The sequence below is a fragment of the Lissotriton helveticus genome, chromosome 6 (assembly GCF_964261635.1).
Source record: "Lissotriton helveticus chromosome 6, aLisHel1.1, whole genome shotgun sequence".
NCBI lineage: Eukaryota > Metazoa > Chordata > Amphibia > Caudata > Salamandridae > Lissotriton > Lissotriton helveticus.
The window spans coordinates 355,207,558-355,229,335 of record NC_136067.1 but is presented as its reverse complement, the minus strand read 5'-3'; positions in this window follow the sequence as shown (position 1 = coordinate 355,229,335).

The window sequence follows — 21,778 nt, the reverse complement described above, 5'->3', positions numbered from 1 at the left end:
AGTACAGCAGCTAATAGTGCCAAGTAAATATAAGAAAAACCAATAGGAACAATGCAAATTGAAAACAAAAACCCCAGAAAGGGGCAAACAATACACCAATGAGAGATGCTTTTATAACTTTTCCATTTTAGGGGGGGGAGAAAGAGAAGAAAAGGGGGGAAAGATGGAGGAAAGGAGAGAGGTAAATAATGCTACAGGGAATACGTTATCTCATAACAGAAATTGGGTGAAATCAGAAGGAGAGAAAAAGGTAATATTAGATGATCAGGGGGTATGTCTAGATAAAAACTGGGGAGACGCAGATAAACTTACTTGGGCTTCCTGTGCTGAATCCAGGTCCACCCTTCTGTGCTGCTCTTGACCTGGGAATCATCTGCTTGCTGCTGGACAGTCCCCCCCACCGCCGCTCATTCCACCTGCAAGTGGCCGCCGAGCGGGGGGACTACACGCCCCAGGAGTCCTTGCGGGGCAGTCCCGCACACTGACGCTGACCAACGCGCCCGGAGGCGCATAAATCACCGGCGCTCCCGGAGCTGAGTGGGAGACGCAGATAAACTTACTTGGGCTTCCTGTGCTGGATCCGGGTCCACCCTGCTGTGCTGCTCTTGACCTGGGAATCATCCGCTTGCTGCTGGACAGTCCCCCCTGCCGCCGCTCATTCCACCTGCAAGTGGCCGCAGAGTGGGGGACTACACGCCCCAGGAGTCCTTGCGGAGCAGTCCCGCACACTGACGCTGACCAACGCGCCCGGAGGTGCATAAATCACCGGCGCTCCCGAAGTTGAGTGGGAGACGCAGATAAATTTACTTGGGCTTCCTGTGCTGAATCCGGGTCCACCCTGCTGTGCTGCTCTTGACCTGGGAATCATCCGCTTGCTGCTGGACAGTCCCCCCCGCCGCCGCTCATTCCACCTGCAAGTGGCAGCAGAGCGGGGGGACTACATGCCCCAGGAGTCCTTGTGGGGCAGTCCGGCACACTGACGCTGAGCAACGCGCCCCGAGGCGCATAAATCACCGGCACTCCCTCCGCGACGCGGGACCGCGCACAGGCCTGCGCCGGGCTAAGCCCGGGCAAAGGGCGGGCCGTCTGTGGCCGTCCGGGGCAGTCCGAGGCTGGGCTGGGGTATCCCTCTTGGCCTCTATTCTGGGAACTGCATTAACGATTTATTTGGCTCATTTCTGTGGTGTTTTTATCTATTTATTTGTATTTCCGTTTATTTTGAGTATAGATTTCCTTAGGTATTATGGCGTCACAGTTGGTCAAAGGGGGGAAGGCTGGCCTGAAATCTATAACAGGTAGCCTTATGGGGACATTGGATAATTATATCACAAGGGTTTCAGTAGCTCTGGATCACCAGATAGTTGACGTTGAAAAGAGGCTATCATCTGAGATTTTTAGCAAACGGTCCTCTCTGGGTCCTATCAAGCATTGTTTAACGCCTGAGAATCGCATTAGCCAACGCTTAAGTGACCTAGGTTTACCAGAGTCTAGCATTGAATTAGATTCCCTTGTGAGCATCTTAGAGGTAAACAACTCATCAGTTATGAGTACTTGAAAAGGATACAAACAGATTAAAGGGCGCTCATCAATTAATATCAGGGTATGTATATAAAACTTGTCATAAGTGGTGCATCAAGAAGAAAGATGTGTATCCAACATCTACAAGCCCCGCATGTGCAGAAACAAACAAAAACAAAATCTTCTGAGCACACTGAATATTAATACTCTATGTATTTATAAATCAAGTCTATTTGGCAATTGCCACTTGCAATAAATCAGTTAAAGTCCAAGTCTTTTCCAGATATAATTTCAAGTTCATCCGTGTTTTATTTTCACATCATTGTCATGGTACATCAGCCAACACGTGTTTCGTCGTGCGATATACAACACATCGACTTCCTCAGGGCTGCAATCAAATAGACAATACCCATAAGTTCATCACATCACAATCTACCTATGAATATATGTACGATAGTGTGTAGAAGTAAGAACACACCAAGCAAGTTTAAGAAGCTCCACAAAGTGTATAGACCTCAAAGGTAGAAGTAGGAAAACTAGTTATACCACTCCCAGTGTATAGTACACCCAATTTAGTGTGCATTACCTTAGACCCATGGTAACATTTAAAATAAGGAATTAGGTATTTACCTAAAAGCTCAAATTAACCTCTGGGGTAGTAACTTCTTCTGGGTATTATGGCGTCACAGTTGGTCAAAGGGGGGAAGGCTGGCCTGAAATCTATAACAGGTAGCCTTATGGGGAAATTGGATAATTATATCTCAAGGGTTTCAGTAGCTCTGGATCACCAGATAGTTGACGTTGAAAAGAGGCTATCATCTGAGATTTTTAGCAAACGGTCCTCTCTGGGTCCGATCCAGCATTGTTTAACGCCTGAGAATCGCATTAGCCAACGCTTAAGTGACCTAGGTTTACCAGAGTCTAGCATTGAATTAGATTCCCTTGTGAGCATCTTAGAGGGAAACAACTCATCAGTTATACATTTGGGTTGAACCGACCTAGTTGAGAACTACGATAGCATGTCATCCCCAATAGGCTCCCCTCCTTGTCCCCCAAGGGATTCACCGTCGAAAACAACTCGAGTTGTAGGCAAAAGGAAAAGAAGAGGTGGTGGGTCGAAAGGAAAAAAAGCTAAAATTCAAAAGTTAGCTAGAAAGGGGGTTGAACATCAGGGTTCGGGGAATCCAATAGCCCCTAACATAATTGACCGGATTGATCCCGTGGCAAAACCCCCACTTGTCTTACAGGGTAATGGGGTTCAACTGGATCATGTTGAACATCTGATTCGCTCTCTAATACTCCCCCTGATCGAGAGATTAAAGTTAGTCGCAGTAAGTTTGTGTGATTTGTAAACAGTCACTAAGGCTAATTTCGACATGTTAAACTCCCTAGTTGATATACAGAGAAAGCCTTCAGAGCGTAATGTTACTTCCAAACTGTTAGATACTAGGGCTGCTCAAGTACCCTCTCTTACGCAGAAGGAAAAAAAACTGAGTACCGGTAATGTTGTGAGCTTCCCGGATGCAGGGGGTATAAACATGTGTATGACCACCAAGGGAAATCAAGGGGCTACAAAAACAAATCAGGAGGCTCGGACTGATTTACAAGGGGACCCAATATTACATCACGAGGTCAGATTAGAATCACAAAGATTGGGTCCCGGGCAATTATTGTCAGGAAAAAGGGATATAGGCGCATGTAACCAAGTGACTTTAGATCTACCCCCAGCAAGTGCTCCCCTTGTTTTGGTTTTGGCCAATGTACCCTCTCTTCGTGACGGCCTAATTGAGGATTATTTCCAATTACAGAACAAGGCTACCCATTGGCTTGCAAACAATCTGGAATTTGGCCAGGAGGTGGGACACAATATTCTATGGCCCGCAGGGTAGCATGGTTGGGGAGTTCAAGGAAGAACAGAGAAGGTGACTGTGTAGTCTTAAATTTTAATAACACAGTATCAGTGGCTAGGCTCCTCTGGGAGTATGAACAGAATTTTCAGCCAAGGGGAAATGGTATTGAAATCTTGCCTCTCGGGTACTTCTATAAACCTGGGTTCCATGGGGCACCTACATATAGCAATTTTACAAGAAGAAATCCCATCAATCAAACTTGCACTACAACGGGTCCTGGGGGGTGGCATTTATCCCACCAGAAGCTAACAGGTCCACGGGGTAGAGGGTTCCAAAGGGGTCTAGGTGAAGTGGAGGTCACGAACAGATTTAATGTATTGTCCGGGCTTAATGAGTGTGATTGACTCACATCCAATCAAGATGACGGCACTTGTCTATATGACTCTGGGTCTCTTGACAACCCCGCTACCCATGAAGCCAGATATGAGGGGAATATTAATATCTTGGAAGTAGTCGGTTGCACCACGGATCCTGTGACTCCAACGATAGGATCCTGCAAAGGATCAGTATGTGGTATATAAATAAATAATACGGATCTATTTTTGAATGAATGAATGAATAACAGATAGCTCAATAAAATAAGAGTCAAGATTCGAGGTAGTAGGAGTTTCTGCAGGTTTATTACAGCATAAGGACAGGATCAGGACAACCTGCATAGGATGACCCAGCAGCTGCTGGGGCTTGGTCTGGGATGAGCGCGCTAACTTTTAATAACAATACATGGACTTATATACATAGCGCAAACACATAGCATTACATTGCAGTAGGCGTAACAGTGGGTGGAGCAGAAGGCGTGACGCGTAGCAGTCGCGAAAGATAACAGTAAAAAGAGGTGTAACTGGGAGTATACTTAGGCATGTGGTGCAAACGTAACAGAATATGTCATGAATGGGGCGGAAACATAGGAGGGGGCTACCTAAGGAGCCGGGACCTCTAACCTAATGGTGCGCGAAAACTGGCAATGACGTATTACTAGGAGAAGCTGGGGGCTATGAACTCTGTGCTAGGAGCAGAGACTAGAGTCTGGAGGGTCGGAGCGACATGTACCTAAACCCTATCTGGTATCTGATGTTTAGGGAACATGTTGATATAAACTAGAAGTCATGAGGGGAAAAGCTAACTTGACTCTAAGACTGGACCATGCATTATTCTACATGTAGTGCGTGATGAAGAATATTAAATGACCATTAATACAGTATTTCTCTAACATGGAGACGAGAAGGCTAGACAATGACGGAAACTATTGATGCAGTTGAGTAGCTTAGGAATGCAGAGAAGGAGGACTGAACTGATAGCTGGAATCATAACATACTCTTGGCAGACTCAGAGGCAGAGCCAAGCTGCACCGGGCACTGCGAGGCAGGAAGTAAGTGAAGGGTCGAGGATACAGGTGGGGGCTGTATCGCTCCTCAGCGAGGCTTTCAGGAGACAGGAGCTGAATCTGATGTCCGGGCCCTTTTGAGGCCTGGAAACGGGGACTTTATAATGGAATAACGTGCACACTGAGAAACGTGGCAACGTAACTTTGCATAGGCCTGATATTCGTAGTATTCACGAGGACTGGAAAATGACATACCAGAGGTGGACACAACTGTAATTGCGTCATTAATCGGACATGGGGAATAACATATGCATATTGGTCATGCACACATAACATATGATGGATGAGGCGTAGGGACACAGAACATGGCAAAATTTACTTTTCCACATTCCCTCCTTGTCACTACGTTTCCATCAGGAAACATCAATTTTCATGATACCATCTATCATTTCATACAGTACCATTTGCTCGTCTCGAATTGTCTTGGAACGAGATTTAGAACGGGGCTTGGGACTAGGAATACAAGAGGTAGCACACATGCTGCAAATCGCAGGGCCACATTGTATACAGAGGCAGCAGCTAAATATGATCGCTACTGCAATACCTAGAAAGGACAGGACTTTCCATCCCCAGGCGGAAATTATATTCCAGAACCAACTGGACCATGTCCAGGTGCCTGGATCTTGGTGTAACAGATGGGCAATTTTATGGAGTCTGGTTATAGCTGAATAAACAGACGGCGCGTTATTTGGAATGAAAATGCAGCAACTAGATCCGATGACTCTACAGGCCCCGCCCCTATCGGCCAGTATGACGTCAAGGACGAGACGATTTTGCAAAACGACAAATCTCATAGCAGATTGCTCTTCGGTTAAGTTACCTAGAGCAGAGGCAGTCTCATTTACTACAGCTTCAAGGGTTCTTGTTAACCTACGGATCAGTTTACTATTCTGGACAGGTCCTACAAAGAAGAAGAAACCTTTATTGAAATCTGTATACTGTTCTAGAGTAGTTTCAGTATAATCGACAATTGGGGACTCCCTTCTATGTCTATTGTGTACTAGATGTGTGTTTCTGTGATAATCAGATGGGGCTAGGAAAACAGGTGGCAGTAGGAAAGCAATGTAACAGGTTCCCTCCCAATCGAGGGGCAGACGAACATATGCAGTTTGACCACAAATAAAATAAGAATGACGTGAAGCTTTGAAAACAGATTTCCTACTGTCACTATACTGGATAACAGTAGTACATTCACTATGACCTACATGTATGGAACCATAACTACGGACACATAATTCGCCTTTGACAGGTAGTACTGAAATAGCAGGTAAGTCTGGAGTAGTATCAGACTGAACATTCAGGACCATAAAATTCGACGAATAATTACCTAAATTATATACTTCATTTTCTAGATCTAAACCTGTTCTGTGGGGGAAACCTTGCTTGTCTGAAAAACATGTACTGTTAAGAAAAGACATATCTGTTGAGGATGACGTTATCGTGGACCATGCTCCACACGAACCATTGTGTGAGAATGGATAAGGAAAGAGTGGCAGAACTCCCTTCGGTGTCTGGAAAGGGGGGAGTCGACCACACACCCAACAATTAGTGGCATTGCTGGTCTGGTGTGAATAATGTAACATACGGATAAATGTGTTGTTACGCATAGCGAGGCGGTAAGAATATTCGTGAGGAGGCAGATCACTAAACGTGTGCTCTACTGTAGCATTAGCAGACATATTTACATGAGGAACTGGAAAATACAAATAGAACGCATAGCTGGTGCAGGAAATCATTATGCTGATGAATAATACGAAACTCAGAAAAACGATACATTGAATTGAGTTATTACTGACTCTCTCACTATGGGGGTCTATTTTATACATGTCAGAAACAGTCTAACCGTTTCACCTAGGGGAGGACTTATACAATCAAACTGACTGACTTATTTTACTAGACCTGAGCTTTAACTTATACTCCTGCTGCGGAGTTTTCTCTAACAAGGGAGGGGTTGTAATAATGTCTTGTGCGGGACAGTCCTTAAGAGCAATATTCTGGCAGTCTTTAGAATCTTGGGAATCCTTGGAAATGTTCTTGGAGACTGGTTTCAATCCATTGAAAAGTTTTACATGAGAAAGATGGACCCACCCCTTCCTGCCTTCCAACTTGACGGCAGTACGGGTGGTCAAGAGGACCTGACGTGGCTCCTTCCAACGTGGTTCCAGCGGACTTGATCTGTCGAAATTTCTGATCATCACCAAGGAGCCTGGAACGATCTCGTGCGGTGCCACCTCGGTATTGTCTGGAAAGGCGGCAGCAACCTGTGAACGACATGAGTTGAGGGCAGACATCAAGGAAGCTAGGTAATCTGTCAACATATTACATGAAACATCAGTAATACTTCGGGGTCTAGGAGTACCCCACATGTTAGGGGGGCGGCCGAATACGACCTCATACGGGGACAGACCTGATCTGGAATGTGCGACCATGCGCATATAAAACAAAGCGACTGGCAGAGCTACTAGCCAGTCCACACCTTTTTCTTTACAGACTTTGGCAATACGGATTTTCAGAGTCTGATTATGTCTCTCGACCAGACCGGCTGCTTCAGGATGGCGTACACAATGGAACTTCCACTGGTACCCTAACAAAAGGGAAACGTGCTTCATCAGTTCAGATGAGAATGGCTGACCGTTATCAGAATATACGACTCTAGGGAGTCCATATCTAGGGAAGAATTCACGAACCAACTGCTTGGCAGTGGTCGCGGCTGTGTAATCTGGGACTGGATATGCTTCTGTCCACCTGGACAAAGCGCATACAACTACAAGGACATACTTGAAACCTCGACATCGTTCCATCTGAATATAATCCATCTGGAGGACCTCAAAAGGGTGGTCAGGGGGCTGGAAACCACCTTGTTCCACCGGGACACTTTTACCTGGGTTAAACTGACAACATATCATACAGGTACGGACTTTCTGCTTGGCTGCAGCTCGTAAATGCTTGTTGAACCAAATGTTCTGGATACTGTCTAACATAGCTTTTTCTCCTAAATGTGCTGGACTATGTGCGGTATTGATAATGACTTGAACCATAGAATCGGGGAGAAACCATGTGGCTCTACCCTTCGTTAACCATCCTTGATCTGTCTGGACCCCTCCTTGTTCAGACCATTTCTTGATTTCTTCGGGAGTAGCATGTAACTGGATATCTATGACATCTTGTGTAGGGTCCTTAACTGTCATGCATGTAATCGGATCTGGAGTATGTGTCATGTTAACTGGAATGTCTGGAGTCTGTGCTGTAAGCTTGGCTGTGCGGTCTGCTAGATCATTACCTTGGGAAATAATGTCTGTAACTTTCGTATGTGCTTTACACTTCATGATAGCGATAGATGTCGGTAAATGTATGGCATCTAACAGGGCTTGAATAAGGAGACCATGCTGAATCTTGGTTCCATGAGAAGTCATGAAACCTCTCTCCTGCCAGAGCACTCCGAAGTCGTGTACAACTCCAAATGCGTAACGTGAATCTGTATAAACATTAACTTTCAGGTTCTTGGCGTGTATGCAGGCTTGTGTCAGAGCAACTAGCTCTGCTGCTTGAGCGGACAGGGTATCAATACGGTGTGTTTCAATAATTTCAGTGTCAGTAGTCACTGCATACGCGGCGACTAGTTCTCCTGTACTAGTTCTCATACATGAACCATCCACATAAAGTGTCAGGTCGGGATCTGGTAACGGAATGTCTGTCAGGTCTTGTCTTGGCTTAGTCATAATGTTAACTACTTCCACACAGTCGTGTGGGTCTGGATTTGAATTAACTGATGGTAACAGTGTAGCAGGATTCAGGACGTTGCAGCGTCTGATTTCTATGTGTGGCTGGAACAGTGTCAATTCATAACCTGTTAAACGTGCAATTGTCAAGTGCTGTGTTTGTGTTCGGTTTAAAAGAACTTCTACGGAGTGTGGAACTTGTACTGTCAGGGAATGCCCTAAAACTATGGAATCACTTTGTCTGATAGCTAGTGCTGTGGCTGCAACTGATTTGAGGCACGCAGGCAACGCCTGGGCGACTGGATCTAATGTGCTCGAAAAATAAGCACAGGGCTTGTATTGACCTGCTTGATCTTGTGTGAGAACAGATAATGCTGTACCTTCCCGTTCAGTAACGAAAAGTGTAAAAGGCTTACTGTAGTTCGGTGTAGCTAGAACTGGAGCTTGACATAGGGCTTTCTTTAACTCGTTGAAACTAAGTGTATGGTCAGATGTCCAAGGGAGGACAGTCGATACGGCTGCCTCCTGTGTCGTTAACTGTATCAGTGGCTTGGCTAGAAATGCATACTGGGGAATCCATTGTCTACAATAAGAAGTAAGGCCGATAAAAGCACGTACCTCCTTCTGGGTTCTGGGCTGGGGAAGACTCGCTATTAACTGGATACGGTCGGGTGTCAACTGCCTACCCCTCTTGGACAGCAAGTGTCCTAAGTATACCACTTGCTGGACACAGAATTGAAGCTTCGAAGGTGACACCTTGTGCCCCATCTCGGCTAGGAAATACAGAACTGTCAGGGATGCTCGCTCGCAAGCACGTTCAGAACGGGCTGTGATCAGTAGATCATCGACATACTGGAGCAGGGCAGTGTCAGTTGGCATGTGAATGTTGTCTAGTTGTCGCTTGAGTGCTTGACTGTAAATACTAGGGCTTTCTGTGAAACCTTGAGGAGCGCGTGTGAACATATAGCTCCTTCCATTTAAACAAAATCCGAAAAGAAACTGGCTGTCTGGATGAATTGGAACACTAAAAAATGCATTCTTAAGGTCTATGACAGTGAAAAACGTGGCTTCAGAATCAATGGCTGTCAATAGGGAAGAGATGTCTGGGACAACTGGGTACTGCGGAATAATACATTTATTAAGCTCTCGTAAATCAATCACTAATCGATATACTGGGGGTGCATTCGGATCAGTACGTTTCATGACTGGAATGATCGGAGAATTGCATACATTGGAGTCAGTTTCTACAACTACTCCTTGAGCCATGAGCTCGTCAATAATTTTGGATAAGGCTGCTACAGCCTCAGGTGGCAATCTGTACTGTCTGATTCGGGGTAACACTACACCTGGTTTGAGAGTCACACGATGGGGTGTGATTTGCATGTAACCTACATCAGTTGGACCTTGCGCCCATAGATGCTGCGGAACATTAGACAATCTTGAATCAAAATCTCGTAATACATAGTGACCCTTAAAGTCACGTAGGAACAGACGTATTCCCTCTGGGGAGCAGCAAATAACTGCACCTAACTCTTTCAGTGTCTTAATGCCTAATAGGTTTTCTGGACATGACTTAGTAAGTAACAGATCAGTAGTGCGGGACAATGGACCTACTTCTAGAGTAACTGGCTTAGATATCTCATTAACTATTGGCTTTCCTGAAAATCCAAGGGAAACATTTCTTGAGCCTGAGAGCGGAGCCCCTGGAACTTCGGCGTGACTAATTGTGGTCCTACTTGCCCCTGTATCGATCAAAAACTTTCTGTCTTTCCCTAATACTTGACTGTGAACATAGGGACCTTCTTGATCTACAGGTATCTCGATGAGAGGCAAGCCTACCTCCCTCTCTAGGCTGTTTCATGAATATGGCTGGTACTCTGGATACTCAGACTGTGCATACTGGTACATCTGCGATGTAACATGCTGTGTGGCAGCAATAGGCTGCGGTGCGGGAACTGTCTGTTGTGCATTCTGAGACTGAGGAATCTGTGAAACTTGTTCTTGTCTAGGCGGACGTGGTCTTTCTTTAGTCTTACCAGTAGCTATATTATGTTTCAGAACTGCACACTCGTTTATAAAATGACCTGGCTGTTTACAATAATTGCAGTTCCCTTTAACGGGAGCTGCAGGATGACTGGCTTGATTTGGTCCCCTCTTCTGACTGTCTTGAGGAACAGATTGTGCAACTAGCACTTTCATTTTCGTGTCTTTCATACGTTTTCTTTCGTGTTCTTGCTCTTCCCTGATTCTATTCTGGTGATACTGGAGCATCTGGAGCATCTGGGACGGAGTATTTGCTTGCCAGGTGCTTTCGACTTTCAAAACTCGGTTTTTAATTTGTGGACTTGAATTCTCGACTAATTTAGTAACGAAAAGGTGAGGGTATGACTCACTACTTGTCTTGAGACCACTGTTGATACTGAAACATTTTTCAAATCTAGAATAAAAATCACTAATATCTTCGTCTTGTTTCTGTTTACAGGCTGAGATTGCATCCCAGTCTTCTTTTCTCGTTGTCAATAATCTGGGTAAAACTTGAATCAGTAATTCTGGTAATTCTTTACATTTATCTCCAAGACCGGTACCTGGTACTCGTGCCTTGTCTTCAGCTTCTAGAGCTGTCCAATCGATCTTTTTCTCTCCCACCTCCCATTCCTTTTCCTTTAGCTTTTCATACACCCCTGCGGGTAACAGGACCTTTAACATTTTAATGATATCTGGGTAAGTGTATTCTCCCATACGGAGCATGTCTTTTAATTCTCTATGGAACCCTGCTGGATCTTTGTCATGACAGGGAATTAATTTCTTCATTTCAAGAAGTTCCATCTTTGAAATCGGAGTGTATACAAACACTCGTTGCATTACGCCACCCGCCCCTTGGACTGGGTGGACTTCTCGTAACGGATTCTGTCTGTCTATGTAGAATGATTTACTTTCTGGGGGTGAGACATGAACAAAATGCGGGTTCAGAAACGTTCTGTATTTGTGACGCTGTTCTAGAATGACACTAATTAAATCGGTACCTAGACCTCTCCATCTATACTGGAGTAACTCGTTCAGAATATCATGCAACGGACCTGGATCAGAATGTTGACCCTCATACAGAGTGATGAGGTGCTGGATCATATACATACCCACCAGTCGTTGCTCGGCTGGGGGCAGTTTCAGAAACATTTGTGCCACTATTTCGTCTGGAAAAGTGGTAGAATCAGTAATCCATCGGACTGCTGATCGGGCTAGTTCTTGTTCATGCATGGTACTTAATTCACTATAACCGATTCGTGATTTCAGAATATGATCGGTAGCTTGAAATACTTGTTCTAGAGAACCTTGTTCTGGCGCTGAATGATGAAAAATAGACTTGGGTTCTAGGCGTAAATGGCGATCTGGAAATCTAGATTTTCCTACATACGCTATTCTGGCGGAATTCTCGTCTTCCTCTTCAGGATCAGAGATACTTTCTTTCTCGCTTACTTGTGCTGCTTTACGCTGGTCGTGTAACCTTATTATTTCTTTACGAATTTTCTTGTACATACTCTCCATAGCACTAATGGTCTTGTGCTTACCCTCGGCTATATTATCACTCCACCTTGTCAGAATTCTCATTTCGGTGGAATCTTTAGACGGGTAATCTTGTTCTCTTATTAGACAATTGATCAGGAACTTTAATATCATGAGCTGGATCTCGGCTTTCCTTTGAGACATAATCTCGCCAATACTTTCTGGATCATCCCCTGTACGGATGAAACGATATATTCTGTCTAGATCTTCTTTCATATTCGGTAAGGTGACTAGATACTCGGTCACTCTCCTTACACGTAAGGAATATAAAACCATATTATACTCGCCTGGGACTGGATCATAGACACATTCGTTAAGGGTTTGCCTGATTTCTGTAACAGACTGATGTTTGGGCGTGCGCTGTAACGCTTGAGCATGTAATTCGAGTAATGTTAAACGCTTGTGTGGCGGCGGGGTTTGAGGAAGACCTCCTCCTGCGGCCCCTAGACTAGAATCGTCTACTGACATTCTTCGTCCTGGCAGGGTCGGTAATTGTAACGTGGGCTGGACTTGTATGGCGGACTGGGCCGGGGGAGCTGTTAAGGGCACCCCGGTGTCTGAAGGAGCAGGAAGTGCCTGATTTACAGGGACTGGCGGAGCGCGAACAGGATTTGCATATTCTGGGACTGTGTCGTCCAAGTAGGACGAAATAAAAATATCAGCTGCGGTCGGTTTATGACGTAGCTTGGTCGGAACTAATGGTGGCGGGAAATTACTAGATGCCTCTGGGGTCGCTTTTGGCAAGCCTTCGGCAAGGAGAGGATACATACCCTTAATGAGGGCATGCCTCTGTATGTCTGACTGTTCGGCTTTGACTTGTTCACCTATCTCGATTAATTCTCTTTCTTGGGCTCGTTCCTGGGATTCTCTACTTAACTCTGACTTTCTGACCTCCTTTTCAGTTCTTCTATGCGCTTCTTTACGTCATAACTCGATGGCATTCTTTTGTGACTGTCTGGCTTTCTTTTTCCATAATGCTTCTTCTACTCGCATGATACATTCGGCATCCCATGTACCCGATACGGGCCATCTATACTTTTCTTCTAACTGTTTGGTATACTCTACCCATAAATCTAGATACAATATGGCGCTTATGCCATGTTTCTGATACATAAAATGACCTGGACTGTCCCTGGGCGGGACAGGAACTGCTTCTTCTAATAAACCCTTTCTAGTTTTTAACTGACGTAACTTGGAAAATATAGGCATGACTGAACTGTAATCTGGACACAATACAATACACAATAAAAACACGAAATCACATCGCACTCATACCACAACAGTAAAATACATAAAGAACATTATAAATAACAGTTCGAACAGAATATTACCTGAAATACTGAGAACAGAAATACAAGAATTTTCTCGAGAACGGAACAGACTAGAGTTACTGGATGCACTGCTGTAACAGTACGGAACATACCGGTCCCATAAAGGGACGCATCAAGACCCGTATCCACCTAGGTGAACACTTCGTTTGTGAGTCTGGGCACCACCAACCCACGGACCAGGAGTCAATTTAGATTGGTCCTGTCTAGATACTACCCCAGCAATGGTACTCACCGGGCAGCACGGAACGGAAGGCCTCGGACTGGACTGGACGACGGACGACGAACTTCGGACTTTAGTTACAGGTGGGCCTCCGGATACCTCGGACCTTGGACTCTCGGCTTGGGCTCTGGTCGGGACTCGCCGCGTTCCTCCACCGTCTCGTTTGGATGCTGGACCGCCTCCTCCGTCTCCTCCGTGGGCCTGAGGGATACTTGAAGCAGAAATATCTGCCAGTGCACGGTATGGTTCCGTCACGACTGCAGAGGGTCAGGGGGTCGGCGTGGCTTCACCGACGCGTGGGGAAAGGGCAAGTCCCTGTTCGGGCGCCATTATGTGGTATATAAATAAATAATACCGGATCTATTTTTGAATGAATGAATGAATAACAGATAGCTCAATAAAATAAGAGTCAAGATTCGAGGTAGTAGGAGTTTCTGCAGGTTTATTACAGCATAAGGACAGGATCAGGACAACCTGCATAGGATGACCCAGCAGCTGCTGGGGCTTGGTCTGGGATGAGCGCGCTAACTTTTAATAACAATACATGGACTTATATACATAGCGCAAACACATAGCATTACATTGCAGTAGGCGTAACAGTGGGTGGAGCAGAAGGCGTGACGCGTAGCAGTCGCGAAAGATAACAGTAAAAAGAGGTGTAACTGGGAGTATACTTAGGCATGTGGTGCAAACGTAACAGAATATGTCATGAATGGGGCGGAAACATAGGAGGGGGCTACCTAAGGAGCCGGGACCTCTAACCTAATGGTGCGCGAAAACTGGCAATGACGTATTACTAGGAGAAGCTGGGGGCTATGAACTCTGTGCTAGGAGCAGAGACTAGAGTCTGGAGGGTCGGAGCGACATGTACCTAAACCCTATCTGGTATCTGATGTTTAGGGAACATGTTGATATAAACTAGAAGTCATGAGGGGAAAAGCTAACTTGACTCTAAGACTGGACCATGCATTATTCTACATGTAGTGCGTGATGAAGAATATTAAATGACCATTAATACAGTATTTCTCTAACATGGAGACGAGAAGGCTAGACAATGACGGAAACTATTGATGCAGTTCAGTAGCTTAGGAATGCAGAGAAGGAGGACTGAACTGATAGCTGGAATCATAACATACTCTTGGCAGACTCAGAGGCAGAGCCAAGCTGCACCGGGCACTGCGAGGCAGGAAGTAAGTGAAGGGTCGAGGATACAGGTGGGGGCTGTATCGCTCCTCAGCGAGGCTTTCAGGAGACAGGAGCTGAATCTGATGTCCGGGCCCTTTTGAGGCCTGGAAACGGGGACTTTATAATGGAATAACGTGCACACTGAGAAACGTGGCAACGTAACTTTGCATAGGCCTGATATTCGTAGTATTCACGAGGACTGGAAAATGACATACCAGAGGTGGACACAACTGTAATTGCGTCATTAATCGGACATGGGGAATAACATATGCATATTGGTCATGCACACATAACATATGATGGATGAGGCGTAGGGACACAGAACATGGCAAAATTTACTTTTCCACAAGTAGACCCGGACATGACTAGTGTCGGGACATTACTGTCATGGAATATAGCGGGACTGAGGCATAAGCAGGATTCCCAAAATTGGATAGACTTTATTAATAACTTTGACATATGTTTATTCCAAGAGACATGGGTGTGTGAACCTTTATTCCTACAAGGATATCTAAATTACTCTGTACCGGGAACCAAAGGTCCAAAGGGTCGCCCCATGTGTAGATTAACTATTTGGATACGGCAAAATCTACCCGTCAAGGTTAAAGTGGTGTAACTGGGCAGTAAGGACATCCAATTGATAAAACTAGATATGGGTCTCCAAGGGCATCTTCACATATATAATGTGTATGTTAGGGGTAGCAAGGGTGGGAAGTCTGAGGTCTTATTGGCTCTGGCTTCACTTTTGGAAATCCACTCTCTGGATAACAGGATTGTTATTGCCGGCGATTTAAATCTCACATTTGAACCCCTGGATATCTCTGATGATTTTGGAGGGAGAACAGAGGATTTGCAATGGGGGTCCCAATAATGGATCTGGTTCCTGTAAAACGTTGGACAGATGATATTATACGTTTAAATACCATCTGTCTAGAAAAGGGCCTTAGGGCATTAAATGGGAGAACCAAGAGCGACAGGGGTGGGGGGCTTGTACCTTCGATAATGGACGTAGTAGAAGCAGGATAGACTATGTCCTGTGTAGTCTGAAACTATGGCATTCAGTATGTGACATGGAAGTTAAGATGAGGTTTGAAAGTGACCATAATCCATTTTGCGTAGAGCACAAATGGTGGTCACCTTCAATAGTGAGCTTAAATGATGAATTGAATGTCCCTCTGTCTGTTCCAACGAACGATATGCGCAGGTTAAGATGGCCCTGCGTATTAGCCAATCACGAGTCTATGGCCAGTGTAAATATTGAGGTTGACAAGGCGATAACCGCCCTGGAACACGTGAACTTAGTAATTCCAGGGTCAAAGGAAGTAACGGCTATCCATGATAATCTTTTTCTCACAATTAAGTCACATTTTCAGAAGGCATGTAAGAAAAACAAAAAGGTACCTGATAGGCCGGCAAAATGGTATAACCTTCAATGTAGAAAAGCTCGGCTATCCCTGGGTTTGGCCATTAAAAGTAGGGACCTGGTAGCAATCAGAAGTGCCAGAAAGCTCTATAAGGATAGTATATCCTTAGCCAAGAAATTATGGGATGAGCTGCACTGGTCTGAGCTGAGAGAAGCTTGTAGGGCAAAAGACTCCAGACTTTTCTGGAACATTGTTAAATGGGATAGGGGTGGGACACCAGACTGCCCCAGTAACAATGTCCCGGAGGAGGCTTGGGTCAACCATTTTAAACCCCAATATGCTGAAACACTACCAGGCAGTGAGAGGGTTGGGATTACGGCTGTGTATTCTAACGGGAACTTTGTCAGCCTCAAAGAGGTAGAAGTGGCTTTAAGTGCAGTGGCTAGGGGCAGGGCCCCGGGCTTAGATGGGGTCCCGGCGGATCTTTTTATTAATGACAAGGATTGCTGGGTAAAATATATCTTCCTTTTGGTTAATGCTATTGCCCAAGGGGCTATGGTACCAATATCTTGGAAGGGTGCGACCATCATACCCATATACAAGAAAGGTGATCGGTCGGTGCCCGGGAACTACAGACCGATAAGCTTGATTGCCAATATCCAAAAGGTGGTGGGGAGGATGGTCGCAAACAGGCGTGTGGACTGGGTTGATGAGAACAATGCCCTATCCCCATACCAAGCTGGATTCCGTAAGGCCACCAGTACAGTGGACCAGGTGTTCCGCTTTACCCTGCTGCGGTGGGGAACAGTGGTGCTAGGCGAGGGTAGCCTGTATGTCGCTTTTGTTGACTTGCGGGCTGCCTTCGACCTGGTCCCAAGGAGAAAGTTATGGGTGGTCTTGAGGAACCTAGGTATACCGGAAGATGTATTAACCATGGTTATGAGGTTACATGAGGTTAATTTTGCCAAAATCCAGTGGGGTAGGAATGGAGAAGTTACGGCTGACTTCCCGGTAGAACGGGGAGTTCGTCAAGGGTGTGCGATGGCCCCCTTGCTTTTTTCACTATTTATTAATGGGATAGTCCCTCGTATGTTGTCTGCTAGTGTAGATGCGCCCTCTCTGGCGGGCATCAAAGTGCCAATTTTGATGTTCGCCGATGATACCTTAATTTTGTCAAAGACCCCAAGTGGCTTGCAACGTGCTCTTCTTATTTTTGATGAATTTTGTGGGGAGCGCGGTTTGGAAGTCAATGTGGCTAAAACTAAGTTAATGACTTTCAACTGTCATCGTAGTTCTAGACCCAAGATATCTATGAACAATTGTCTGTTATAGGTTGTTAAGGCTTTTACCTATCTTGGCATTTACATAACTGATGATTTGGGATGGTCACAGCACATCGATATGGCGGCCCTAAGACATAGACAAATATCTGGTGCTCTGGGGGTGGAGCATAGAAAATCGAAGTCCAAGCCAATCAAGCCAGTTTTGGAAGTTTACGAGGCCAAGGCCCTAGGGTCTGCTCTGTATGGTGCAGAGCTGTGGGGCTTTGGAAAGCTACATCCAATGCAGAAATCGGAAAACAAGTTCCTTAGGGCAGTTACTGGCCTACCTAAAAGTACACCATTGCTCCCCCTTAGACTTGACTTGGGGAGGAAGGCAGTGGGGGATTTGTCGAGGCTACGCCCTGTTCTATATTCGAGACGGCTTTGGACGACTCCGGAGATACATCATTATGCGGAGGGGTTCCTAGCTGTAATAAAAGCAGATATCTTCCATAGAATAGGATGGTTAAAAGAACGTAGAACCATGCTCTGTGAGCTTGGTCTCCAAACCCTATGGGAGAATCCTTTAGGAGAGGTCTTTCCGAGTAAAAAAGCATTGAAAGGACTATATTGGGATTTTGTGGCCCTGCGAGATTGGAGAAAAACTGCTGCTGACTCTATGACGGGCCGTTTCTTGGAAGCCAAATTGTATCCTGTGCTGGAAGACTACTGGAATAGTATAACAACGCCAGGGGACAGGAAGCTCCTATTCCAAATTAGATCTGGTGCTCTCCCTCTTAGATCGCTTACAGGGAGGTGGAGGAGTTCTTCCAATATAGATTGCCCTGCATGTGGAGCCTCAAAAGAAAGCATAGGTCATTTTTTATTTTCCTGTAGGGCTTACGTCACTCCAAGACGAGTTTGGCTAGCCCCAGCGTGTAGAAACTTAGGTACTACCAGTAGCCTAGTGGCTCTGAGAATTATTTGCACCAGCACTTTTATGCCCCTAGTTATAGCAGTCGCCAAGTACCTGGGATGGGCATGGTCTATCAGACAGAGAATTGTTTCCAAGAGCTTGCCCCTATAAGCACCCTTTCTAGCAAACAGTGTTATTAAGTAATTTTTAGTATTTATAATGTATTAATTATGTATTTTATCTCTTTTTTAATGATTGTCAATCAAAAATTAGGTATTTATTTAATGTGGTTTTAATATATGAATGTATGTATGTGCTTTTATGAGAATTTTACTCGAATAAAGCTTCTTTGACTTGACTTGATAAAAACTCTGTTAAAGGAGACCATAATAAATCATGTTTAATTAACAAAGGAACTGATGTAGCAAATGTGCGGTCTAATCTGTGATGATGGCATAGTAAATTCCACCAAGCATTATAAAATCTTTTTGTAGTATCTTTCCAATTGGTAGTAATTATTTGAAATGAGATAGCAATAAAAAGATCAATGAATTTACGAGTATGACAAGGAACATTCCAAATGGAGGCCAATCCACCCAGGAAAACATGAACAATATCAAAAGGAACATCTGTGGACAAAATATTATTCAGTGTGGACCAAACCTTGGACCAAAGTAATTTAACCTTAGGGCAAAAAAACATATGTAACAAATCACTAGTATCACAAGAACAGGACCAACACTTTTTGGAATCTATTAGTTTGAATTTATACAGGTCGGTAGGAGTGTAATAAAATCTATTGTAAAAGAAATAAAATGTCTGTGTGGTGCTGGCGGAGCGAGAAACTGTATGAATTTTAGACCATATGGAATCCCAAATATGTGTGGGGAAAGCGTGACCAAGGTCTGATTCCCACATGAGTTCCAATTTGATTTTGGGTCTATCACTAGGAGAGTGAAAAAGTAATTTGTAAATGGTGGAGGCTCTGAGGGGGATGTGGAAATCTGGTGAGGAGGTAAGGAGGGGGGGAACAGAGGAAGGTGGAATATCCCGCAAAATAATGGAGGATAAAATAGGGGTAAGTGTGTTGAAATGAGAGGAATATTTATTGGAAATACCAAAGGAATCACGAAGTTCCTGGAAGGTTAGTAAGGAGTTATTGGAAATGAGATGCTTATAGGTAAGAATTCCTTTATCAATCCATTCCTTCCAAAAGAGCGCTCGATTACGAATCTTAAGAGAATTGTTGTACCAAAGCGGAGTATCAAAGTGAAGATCAGAAGGAGAGGAAAAAGAGCGAAATAATAAAAGTGCTAGGGCTTTGGAGTGTTTAAAAATGGGGAAAACAAGCTTTTGAGGGAGCTGGGTGAGCTTGGTAGCAGTGAGGAATGAGAAGGGGATAAGTTGAGCTAATTCTAAAGAGCTCCAAGCCGTTATTGGTAGAGAAGGCTGATCTATAAGAAAGGGCCAGATTTGTTTAAGGGAAAAGGCAGAGTGGAAGCGTGAATTGTTGGGAAAATTTACACCACCTAGGTTTTTGGGTTGTTGGAGGCGAAGAAGTGAGACCCTAGCTTTACGATTGTTCCATAAACATTTTGTAAAAAGTCTATTGATGGATTTAAAGAAGAAGTGGGGAAGAGAAATAGGAAGCATGGAGGGATAAAAATTAACGATGGGAAGTAGCATCATTTTAATAGTTGATAGACGCCCCCACCATGAGAGGAAAAGAGGAGACCAACGTTCAATAAGAGAGGAAAGATTTTTAAGAATATCAGAGTGGTTGATTTTGATAGTTTCTCTGATGGTGTTGGCGTATAAAACACCCAAACATTTAATGAATCCGGGGTTCCACTCAAAACCGGAACCCCCGAACATATGAGGAAGGCAACACCTGTTGAGAGGGAGAAATTACGATTTATCAATGTTCAATTTGTAACCGGAGACTAAAGAATAATCATTTAGTAAAGAAAAAAAAGCAGGGAGAGCATCTAGGGTTTGAGATATAAAGCAAAATGTCATCAGCGTAGGCAGTGAATTTAATTTCAACATCCTTATAAATAAAACCAGAATAAGAAGGGGATTGCCGAATTTTCTCAGGAAAAGGTTCTAACGCCAAAATAAAAAGGAGAGGGGATAATGGGCAGCCCTGTCTGGTTCCGTTGTGAAGGGAGTAGTAAGCGGATTGTGTACCATTAACCCAGATAGAAGTTGTAGGATCGGAGTAAAGTTAGTGTATATATTTGAGGATAGTGTGACTAAAACCGTGCCAACGAAGCGCTCCAAACATAAAATCCCAATTAACGCGATCAAATGCTTTCTCGGGATCCAAGGTATTAGCAGCAAAGTGAATAATATTAAGAAGGGTCCTAGAATTATCCGTAATGGACCTACTTTTTACAAACCCAGATTGATAAACGTTAACCAAGTCGGGAACAATCGAGTTAATACGTAGAGCTAAAAGTTTTACGCAGATTTTACAATCAGTGTTTATAAGGGAAATAGGTCTATAGTTTTCGCACAGGGAAGGGTCCTTATCTTTTTTGGGAAGAAGAACAAGCATTGCCTGCGTAAAGGAGCCTTTGTATTCGCCTGTAGCAAGGAAGTGATTGATTAAATGGAGCAAATGTGGAACCAAAACAGTCTTGAAGTGGAGAAAAAATCGTACTGTAAATCCATCCGGGCCAGGTGTTTTGTCCTTGGGGAGAAGAGAAAGAGCTGTGATAATCTCTTTTTCTGAAATTGGGGCATCGAGGGAAGAAAAGTCCACCTGAGGGGGGTTTAGGGATAGAATGAAAGAAGGAGTCTATTTGATCAGCAGAGGGATTGGCGTATAGAGGGTAGAGTAATATTGGACAAAGCAATCAAGAATTTTAGCATCCGAGGATTGGGGAGATCCCTGCGGGTCTTTAATCACAACAATTTTAGATTTCTGTTTCTTGATTTTGAGGTAGTTCGCTAATGCTCTGCCAGCCTTATTGCGACCGCCATACATTTTGCCATTAAATTGGAGAAGCTGATTAGAGGCAGAATCCCAAGAGTGTCTGTTAAATTGCATTTTAGCTTTAATGAGAGAAGTTAGTGAATCAGGAGAGTTAGTGGTAAAATATAGGTGTTCAAGATCCTTGATGCGTTTAAGGAAAGAAGACGCCTGAGTAAGAGCCTTTTTCTTTTTACGGGACACAAAATCTATAATACAACCACGGGCGGCAGCTTTGAAGGTATCCCAAATAAAGTAAAAATCGGAAGAGGTGCCTAAGTTGTTGTGTAAGAAATCGTCCATGAATTGTGTAAAATGGTCAGTGAAGGTAGGGTCAAGCAATAGTGAATTATTGAAACGCCATTGGCGAGTAGTGGGAGTGGGGGAAGGATAGTCCATGTCTAAAATAAGGGGTGCGTGATCGGAGATGAGGA